This window comes from Schistocerca americana, chromosome 1 (assembly GCF_021461395.2).
Source record: "Schistocerca americana isolate TAMUIC-IGC-003095 chromosome 1, iqSchAmer2.1, whole genome shotgun sequence".
Classification (NCBI taxonomy): Eukaryota; Metazoa; Arthropoda; class Insecta; order Orthoptera; family Acrididae; genus Schistocerca; species Schistocerca americana.
Window position 1 is genome coordinate 730,771,767 of NC_060119.1, and position 8,560 is coordinate 730,780,326.

The 8,560-nt window shown below is 38.8% G+C and overlaps 1 non-coding gene across 1 annotated transcript; it reads right to left on the reverse strand.

Moving 5' to 3' along the window:
* Positions 1-234: 234 nt before the first annotated feature.
* On the reverse strand, positions 235-306 carry Trnae-uuc. Its single transcript has one exon. It is a non-coding gene; the product is annotated as a tRNA-Glu (tRNA).
* Between the last annotated feature and the right edge of the window lie 8,254 nt (positions 307-8,560).

Genomic DNA, 8,560 nt, shown 5'->3' on the forward strand with positions numbered 1-8,560 from the left:
TGGTTTACATAACTTTAACATCTGCAGATGAGGATAAAGAACTTGCAGATGCGTGGGGGGATAGCGTTTCTTTTATCCCCGTACCCTGTATTGTGTATCTCATCTTCGTTAGTTCACGTCGTAGCACACGACAAACAAATTGTCAACGAATACTTTATGTGCGAAAGCACGGATGTGTTGTTCAGGAAATAACTCATCTACTTATTCTGGATGATTGAAAGATATTAAAATTTTTTCCCATGCCGGGAATCGAACCCGGGCCTGCTGGGTGAAAGCCAGCTATCCTAGCCACTAGACCACATGGGATACACGGATCAACTGCTTTAATTACGTATATATAGCAATATTTAAAAGTTCTTATTCCTGACAGTACGGATATTAAGTGTTATTTATTTTTCTCGCTGTAACTGTTTGAGTGTGACGTCAAACAATGCCGCTTGAGTCACTCCTTTGAAGAAACTTATTTATTGCAGAACACATTCCGGAAAATTTCAAGAAGTGATGACATTCCATGTTATAGCCACACCTCTGTATGATCACATTTTTGTGTGTGTGTAAATTATCAAATTACAAGAAACATCGTGTACTCGGTGCGGACACCTCGAACAACTTATGGATAGTTTTACCATCGTGTATTTTGTTTGTGTCCGGCACGCATTTTCAGATTTCGTAAGAAGTTCGGTATTTCACTCTACAGGAATTAAACATTTGAAATGTTTTATTGATGTTTATTAGCTTTATTTAATTTTAGCTTTATTTAATTTGTTGCGAACAAACGCTTCTGATTACTTGAACATAACATCTCCAGCACAGTGGTGCTGTAGCCAGGAGACCACGAAACGTGAAAGAAACGTCTCCCACGGACATCATCAACATCAAAGATCCGGTTCCGTGTTGAATAGTTGGAGACAGACTGTGGTTAGGACAGTAAGAAAAGAATTTTGTTCTCATTTTTCTTTTATTGCCTATTATCCTCTGTATGTAACACAGATTTCTGGAACGAAACTGCAGTTGGCGCTGAGCTGTGTGCCTATTGGGTCAAAATTTTTATATTCCTTGTGGAAAAGTGATGCGAATTGTGATGCGAAATGTGATGTGTGCGACACATGTCAGTATTGGTAACAAAATGGTGGGAGTAGTGAAAAATGCAGAAAATTTGTTGTTTATTATCAACATGTCAACTTGCACAACCGGTTCTATATTCTCGTTTGTAGCTTTGACAACTTGTGAATTACAGCTTGCGTGTGATTTTGGTAGGCTTCCATCTGCTGCTCACTTTAGACCGTGTTGTTAACAGACAAAACAACAGGCCATATTAGAAACGACAGAAATTTTGCCTATTTTCGTCGACACATGCCAATACGACTCGAATGTGGTTGAAAGCACACTTCTACTGATGCCAACTAATACGTGCACAAACTGTGATACAAAAGGAGCAGTAAACGGGAAATGACAGACACTAACATAATGAGACGTGTGGTACGTCCCGAAAGCCCGAAGTAAATTCTAGCCTGTTCTTCACGAACGGGACAAACCAGCAGTATTATACTAGAACAATGTTCATGTCTCAGGGAAAAACGCAGCTACAAAAGCCTGAAATTTCTCAGGCAACTTCCTCGTATGGTTTTAAGTATCATCCTGTTTCTTTCCCAGCGTTGATCTCGTCATACGAATTTTGGTGTTTTAATGATTTGGCAAAAATATTTGATCTAATCATTTGGACTTGCTGCTCTTACATTTGCAGTGTTTGCAGTTCAAATTATTAGATACAAGGTCCACCTGCTATGGAAAACAGTTTTTTTTTATGTGACCCCAAATATGTTTCAGCACCTCTTGCGCCATCATCGGGTTTTCTTTATTCTAAACTGTCAACTGTGAACGTATTTTAAATTGTACGAAAATTAGGTCTAAAGACGGTTTTTGTTTGCTTTTGTCATTAACTTAACATCGTTCAGTTATGCTGGACCATGTCAACTTGTCTGCAACGAAACAATGTCAATGTGAATGCGAGTTATCACGTAATCTTGTTGTGTCTTTCACGCATATATTTGCTCATATTTGCTTTGGCAGATCCTTTTTCTTTTGCGTTCTCGTGAGTTACTGACAACCACGCACACAAAAACTACAGTCATCTCGCAGAATTAAGTTTTCAATGAACACTTTTCACTTCCTCAAAACACAGTGTAAAGGTGGTTATTATCTTCCCCAATCTTAGTCGGCGTTCACTTGTTTGGCGCCGAATTTGAATTTTGATTTCTGTCTCTCTCTCTCTCTCTCTCTCTCTCTCTCTCTCTCTCTCTGTCTCTCTCTGCTATTACCTTCTGTGTATTGTATTAGGTTATTTTATGGTATGGGCAGTCGCTGGGTTTTAATACTCTTATATCTGTTTCCATTGCAGTTGTGTGGTGGTTGTGGGTTATTAGGTGGTCAGCAAATGTGCTGTGAGAGCTGTTACTTTTTAGAGATATGATGAGTTGTTAATATATTGTTTTAAATTACTGAATGAGGGTTTATATACGTGTCTGATCTGTTGAGTTTACCTGGGGTGTTTTCTGTGCCTTTTCTGTGCTCTGTTGTCTCTCAGCATCCTATTTAAAGTCCCTGGTCCCTGTTTCTAAAAATATGTTGCCTATTGTGTGAAAAATTTTGTTATTATATGTATGTTCCATTTAGTTTTCTGTTTATATTGTTGGTATGTTTTGTCTTGCATGTAGTCGTTTGTGTATTGTGTTGTTCTGCGTTGTGTTGTGTATACGAGGCCTGTTCATTCCTTTTCCATTTACAATTTTTTTGGTTTAGTTTCTCTGCGAATTAGGTATCATAACCGCTTTTCACTTCTCTTTGTTTCATTGTGTTCAGCTCTTGTGAGTAGTTCTGTTTGCTTATGGGTGTTCTGTTTAACCAGTGGAGCATGAATCTGAAGTTTGCTTGCTAGTGTGCTAACAGATGGTTCGATGGATTGTGAATGGTGGTGCTACTGGGTGTCAGTCATGAATGTTATTTATTCGTTGTATGGTGAGATTCAGGAAATTTAGTTCTCTCTTTTTCTAATGTGAATTTTTTTGGGGTGTAAATGGTTTATTTCATGGTAGAGCTTTGTTATGTGTGTAAGCGGTTTGGCAATCAGGAATTTTATTTCATCGACATAACGGTACCTGTATACAACTTTGCATTTTTTTTGTATTTTCTTCGTGCATCTGAAGATCTTGTTCTCTAAGAGGTTTTGAGTATGTTGTCTAGCAGGCCATTAATCGGTGATCCCATTTGCAGTCTTTCATATTGGGAATAAAATTTTTGTGTTGTTGTGATCCTGAGTACGGTTGCTATTTTGCCAATGTGTGTGTGTGTGTGTGTGTGTGTGTGTGTGTGTGTGTGTGTGTGTGTGTGTTTTATGTTTCCTTGTTGTTTTGGTGTTTGTGTGATGATGTTGATTGTTTCATCTATTGGAATGCAAGTGTACATTGATGTGGCACAAATGACACGTCTTACTGAGTCTGGTATGACTATGCTCTTGATTCTATGTATTAATTCCTCTGAATTTCACGTGTTCCTGCTACTTTATGGATGGAGCATTTCTGAAACTGATGACTGGTCTTAATTGTGCTAGCCGTCCCACGCCGATGTGCGTCTTTTGTGCCAAAGTACACGGAATGACGATGAAATTAATGAAAACTCCTTACCTGCTTGTTTTCGTGTGATATAGTGAAGGTGCAATGTTCTTTGACACGCTAATGTAAAAGGGTACGTAAAATCATTTAAGTGGCAAAATCCGTGCACTTCGCATATTTATTAACTCATACTTACGTATAGAAGCCAACTCCAGGCATTTCGTTTGTGTTAGAGTAACATCACGTGCATTACATAAATACATATCAAAAACTAAGGTACAAAAACTTGACGTAAAATTTAAACTTTTTTTTCGATGCTGATTACACCAAAACTCGTGCGGGTCTTGAGAAACACAGTATTGTGTATTATTAACCCTTAACTATAGTGCTGAAAAATACTTACACTACTAGAGTCTTGGGTCCGTTGGATCCACGTATTTTAAGATGGTCATCGAAGCGAATTATGGGTATTTTTCCAAAATATTTAAAGTAATATTTTATTTTTATAAATAACACATATTTATCACAATAAACAATAGGAACTTAGTTATATACCTGACACTTACAAAATCAGTCTCTTTTCTTAGGCTGAAAATGTGTGACTGACAAAAATTCAAAGAAATTACAAAATAAACAAATTTATCAAACTAATATTTTGTCTCCAAATTAATAAACGTATGTTGTTTCAGAAAATTAACGGCAAAAATTATAGCACTTTACAGGCATGAATTGCTTATTATATTTCTACACTTCATACATATGGGGTGCTTACACTTAATGCATAAATAATAAATAAAATCTTTGTTCTCTTCCCACGCAGACAGAATAAGCATCGTTTCCTTTTGTTCCTATCCAATTTTAGGGTCTGCCCAGAAGACCCCTCCTCCGCCAATGGGATTGTGAGAGCTGCTATAATGGTTATTCAGAGTTGCGATGTCAGTATCCGATTGTAGCATCTCAATTTCATGTATATGGTTCACATAAATGCTTAGTAATATCATTCAATAACATCATAATTGTAATTTTACAAGCTCATGACTATTGGTTTATGTAAGTATTCAGCGCACTGGTGTCCAACAGTCTATACAGAATAGACATACGCCAAAGATGTGGCCGCGACTGCTTGAATATCCTGAGCACATCTGGTAAACAGCATCGATGCCGTCTTACGTGCCGTTATAGTGCAGAATGATTTTGGGTTTGTTCGTGGACTGGTCCACGATGCTGTCAATGCATCAATTGTACGAGTGTGACGCTGTTTTTTGTTCGTAGCTGATAACCGTTGCTGCATTTGTGAATCCGAACACTGAAGATCCAACTGGAGGATCCTTGTCGGAGAAAAATTCTGTAGGATTTTTCTTTGTGGTTTTCTTCGTCGTCTCTGCGACCGCAATATCTTTTGTTCGCATACTACCAGTATATTCCATTGATTTGTACCAGCTGTCAGTCGTCATGCTGCAACTGATGGTCAAAATTCGCTGGCATAATCTTAGACAAAATTTTACTGGTATCGGTAGTTTCTTCTCTTCATCCGTCAAACCGAGCCCCATCAGTCTCTTTACCACAGTACAATTACATGTTTAGGACATGTGCGTTTTAGGTCTGCAAGAGACTGCATTTTTAGACCGTATTTACTCGGTTCGCTGGGAATGCATATTTTGAAGCGCCAACGCCCACGGAAACCTACCAGCGTCTCGTCAATTGTTCCATTAGCACCAACTGAGTAATTCGCTTGAGAATTCTTACTGAATGAATGTATTATTTCTGTAGTGACATATCTTGATGCGCTATTTGAGGGCTTCTCTGTATTCGGGATTGTCGTAGCGGACGCACATTACAAGTAAATAAAATCGCAAAGAAGACATGCTTAGTCGTAAAACGTCTCTTTCTGCTCCACCTATCTCAAAGAGCGACAACAGCGCCATGTTTCGATCTGAACATAGCAGAATACATCAACAGACCTAAGAAACAGTCGAGTTCTTTTTGAGAGCATTCCCTCAGTTCTGTACGACCAGGGGATTCGTATCTCAACTTCAAAGATTCTTTTTTTATTTGTCCAGAAACAGTATTTTGTTCTTTATATCACTGTCAAACAGTGAACTAAATGCTTCATTTGAATGGTACAGCTCAAGATCTTGATCGAGATGTAGTAGGTGGCAATCTGATAATATTATGGCTTATAACACGAGTAGTTCGTGCTGGTGGTACCTTAGCCCACCTGCACAGATTTCTCCCTTAAAAATTCCCAGTAGAATGTGGTTGTTCACTCGTCATTGTCATCAGAACTTTCGCAGTCCGGTATTTCAGAGCTTTTGTCATGTTCACTATCTATAACGACTTCCTCGTCAGTATCTGGCAACTCATTGTCTGAACATGTTTCAGCATGTCAAGCAGATAACGAGTTTTCATTAATTTCTTCGTCATTCGTTTCTAATTCGTCATTTAGCCACTGCTCTATTATTTCTTCCTCATCAGTACATACACGTTTCCGAATTTGCCATCGCAATAAACCGAAACAATAAACAAACATAAATAGATGAAAAAAGGTTACGTATGTAAAGCCATGCGTCCATTGGACCCGCGCACAGCCCTAGGAGTAGCAAGCGAACGCGTCTTCCCACAATGATGTGCGTTCAGGCGTACCGAAGTAAGGTACTGGGAAAAAGGGAGGTTGGGGGGAGGGACTGTTGTCCACCTTGGCGTACACCGGTCTTTGAAAATTCAGCCTGGGTCCATTGGACCCACGACTATAGTTAAGGGTTAAATCGTTACTTGAAACCACAACAACCGCTTTTCAGCAACGTGTTATATTACGTAGTGTTATATAGTTAGCTATATGCTTAACTTTGCTTTTCAGCAACCCTAGGCACAGCGATCTCGTTCACATTAACAATTCCCAAAGTTCGTTATATATTTAAGAGAAAGAAGTATATTTTTAGAGGTTTAGGACTCTTGCAAATATTTTCGTTACCTACGAGTGTTTTGTATAAAATATTTCGTAATAAATTGGTATTTGTGCTTCACGGTTACTGTAAGTAACATATTGTGTGACATTAATTCTCTCCTTTAATAGGAGTATACAGTCTATATTCATCGTAAATTAACTTTATTGTCGAACTTTGTTAGTAACCGTAACCTCAAAAACGCTTCAGAGTGGCACTATAACTTTATCAAGTATTCTGTTGTAATAGATATCTCATTTTTCGCCACGAAACGCTTAAATTCGATGAGATAACTGATAATATTTATAGGATGTCAACTGATCAACTAATAGAGAATCAGAAAGTTTTGTATAAAGTTATTTGTTTACTATTCTGTAAAATGTTGCACCAGGAATAAAGTCAGTGCTGAGTTTCCGGGGGTACACTTGGACACGGCGTAGCCGGAGGGGTGTTTGGTGGGTTAGCCCCCCCCCCCCCCCCTCTCCACCCGCTCCAAATTTTCACAAAGTTAAAAAAAGGGAGAAGTGATCTTAAAATCTGTTGCAATGTAATATTTATTTCAAAATTACCGCGTTTTCAAATCGCGGCTGTTGCCAGGGTGGCGTAGAGCGTCAGTGAAATACGACAGCGATGAGGGCTGGCGACACTTTTGGCACGAAAGTGTGGACTAAGCCTCATTGGAGTGTGGTTAGTGTGTGGTCCTGGAATGTCCAAGCAGTGCTCTCCTGCACGAGGGCTACCCTGAAAGTGTCACGACTGCTGAGGCTATGCGCAGTGAGAAGACATTTGACCACATGGCAACAGCTTAGAACTGCCATCTTCATTGCACTTCGTGGAAACTCTGGAAACTGTCGTTGTGATTAGCGTGGTTAGTATTTTGTAACTGTTTGAGCAATATTATGTAGGAGAGAAGAAATGCTAGCATGCATAATATAATGATATAACCTCTGTTTCTTCTACATTTATTTTCCTACATTTACATGATAAGTACAATATCTGAGAGATGACCAGTTTGACGCCAAATTGTGTAAGACAAAAGTTGTAGAGGATCCAAGAAGTCTGCGAGAATGACGAAAACCGTAGTTGGTAAGTAAATATAACAATTTGTCAACTTCATAGAAATCGCATCAATCAAGATAATACACGGATGTGCAAAACTTAAGTAACTTTCGCATGATGAGTCATTGCCAAGTTACCTAAGTCCCTTCCTCAATAGATGCCTAGTCGACGTCAAGTTAAAAGTCGTGTGCTTATAGCACCAGAGAATATTTCACCAGTCCGTTGACGGCACAACAATACATTCCGCAACTCAAAATAGTGGTTTCGCCTTGATTCCCAATATAAGATAGCAAGCGCAGTTTTTGCAAATGAAATCTTATACCAGAACTAGAATCCTGTGACCAGACCTTCCTGCCTGGGATGTTATCTCGCAACTTTGAGAAAATCTGAAAGTGAATGTTATAAAAATTATTTGCAGCGACCGCCAGGCTCGTAGAATCTGAAAGAAAGGTTTAGTTTTCTAACCGGCGGCACGTCTCGACGATGAGCTAAAAGAACGTTCTTAATCATTTTTTTTAAGATGGCGCCTAACAATGAAGAATTTCTGTCAAGACCCATGTCTACTCTAGACAAGCAGGGTTTAGGATTACTAATGATTTCAACGCGGACACAATTTTTAAGCCACAAACAACTCTATTTTCAGTTTTGTTAATAGCTTACATTGGCTGATACAGCACGATGAACCTTCGTTAAACTCTCCTTACGGTTCGCGCCCAGATCATAAGCCAAGAAGAAGGTTAGCAATGACAATGAGGTCAAACACAGAATCTCAATTCCATGGAATAGGCACACATTGTAGCATGATTTACTGTTTCTTGGTGAAACTCGCAAGTTACTCATACAATACTTATCGTAAAAACATGTAATTTATACATTTCACATTCATGTCCACCCAGGAGAAACAGTACAGTAGGAAGAACTGCTACAGTATAGTACAGTACAGACGGTAAC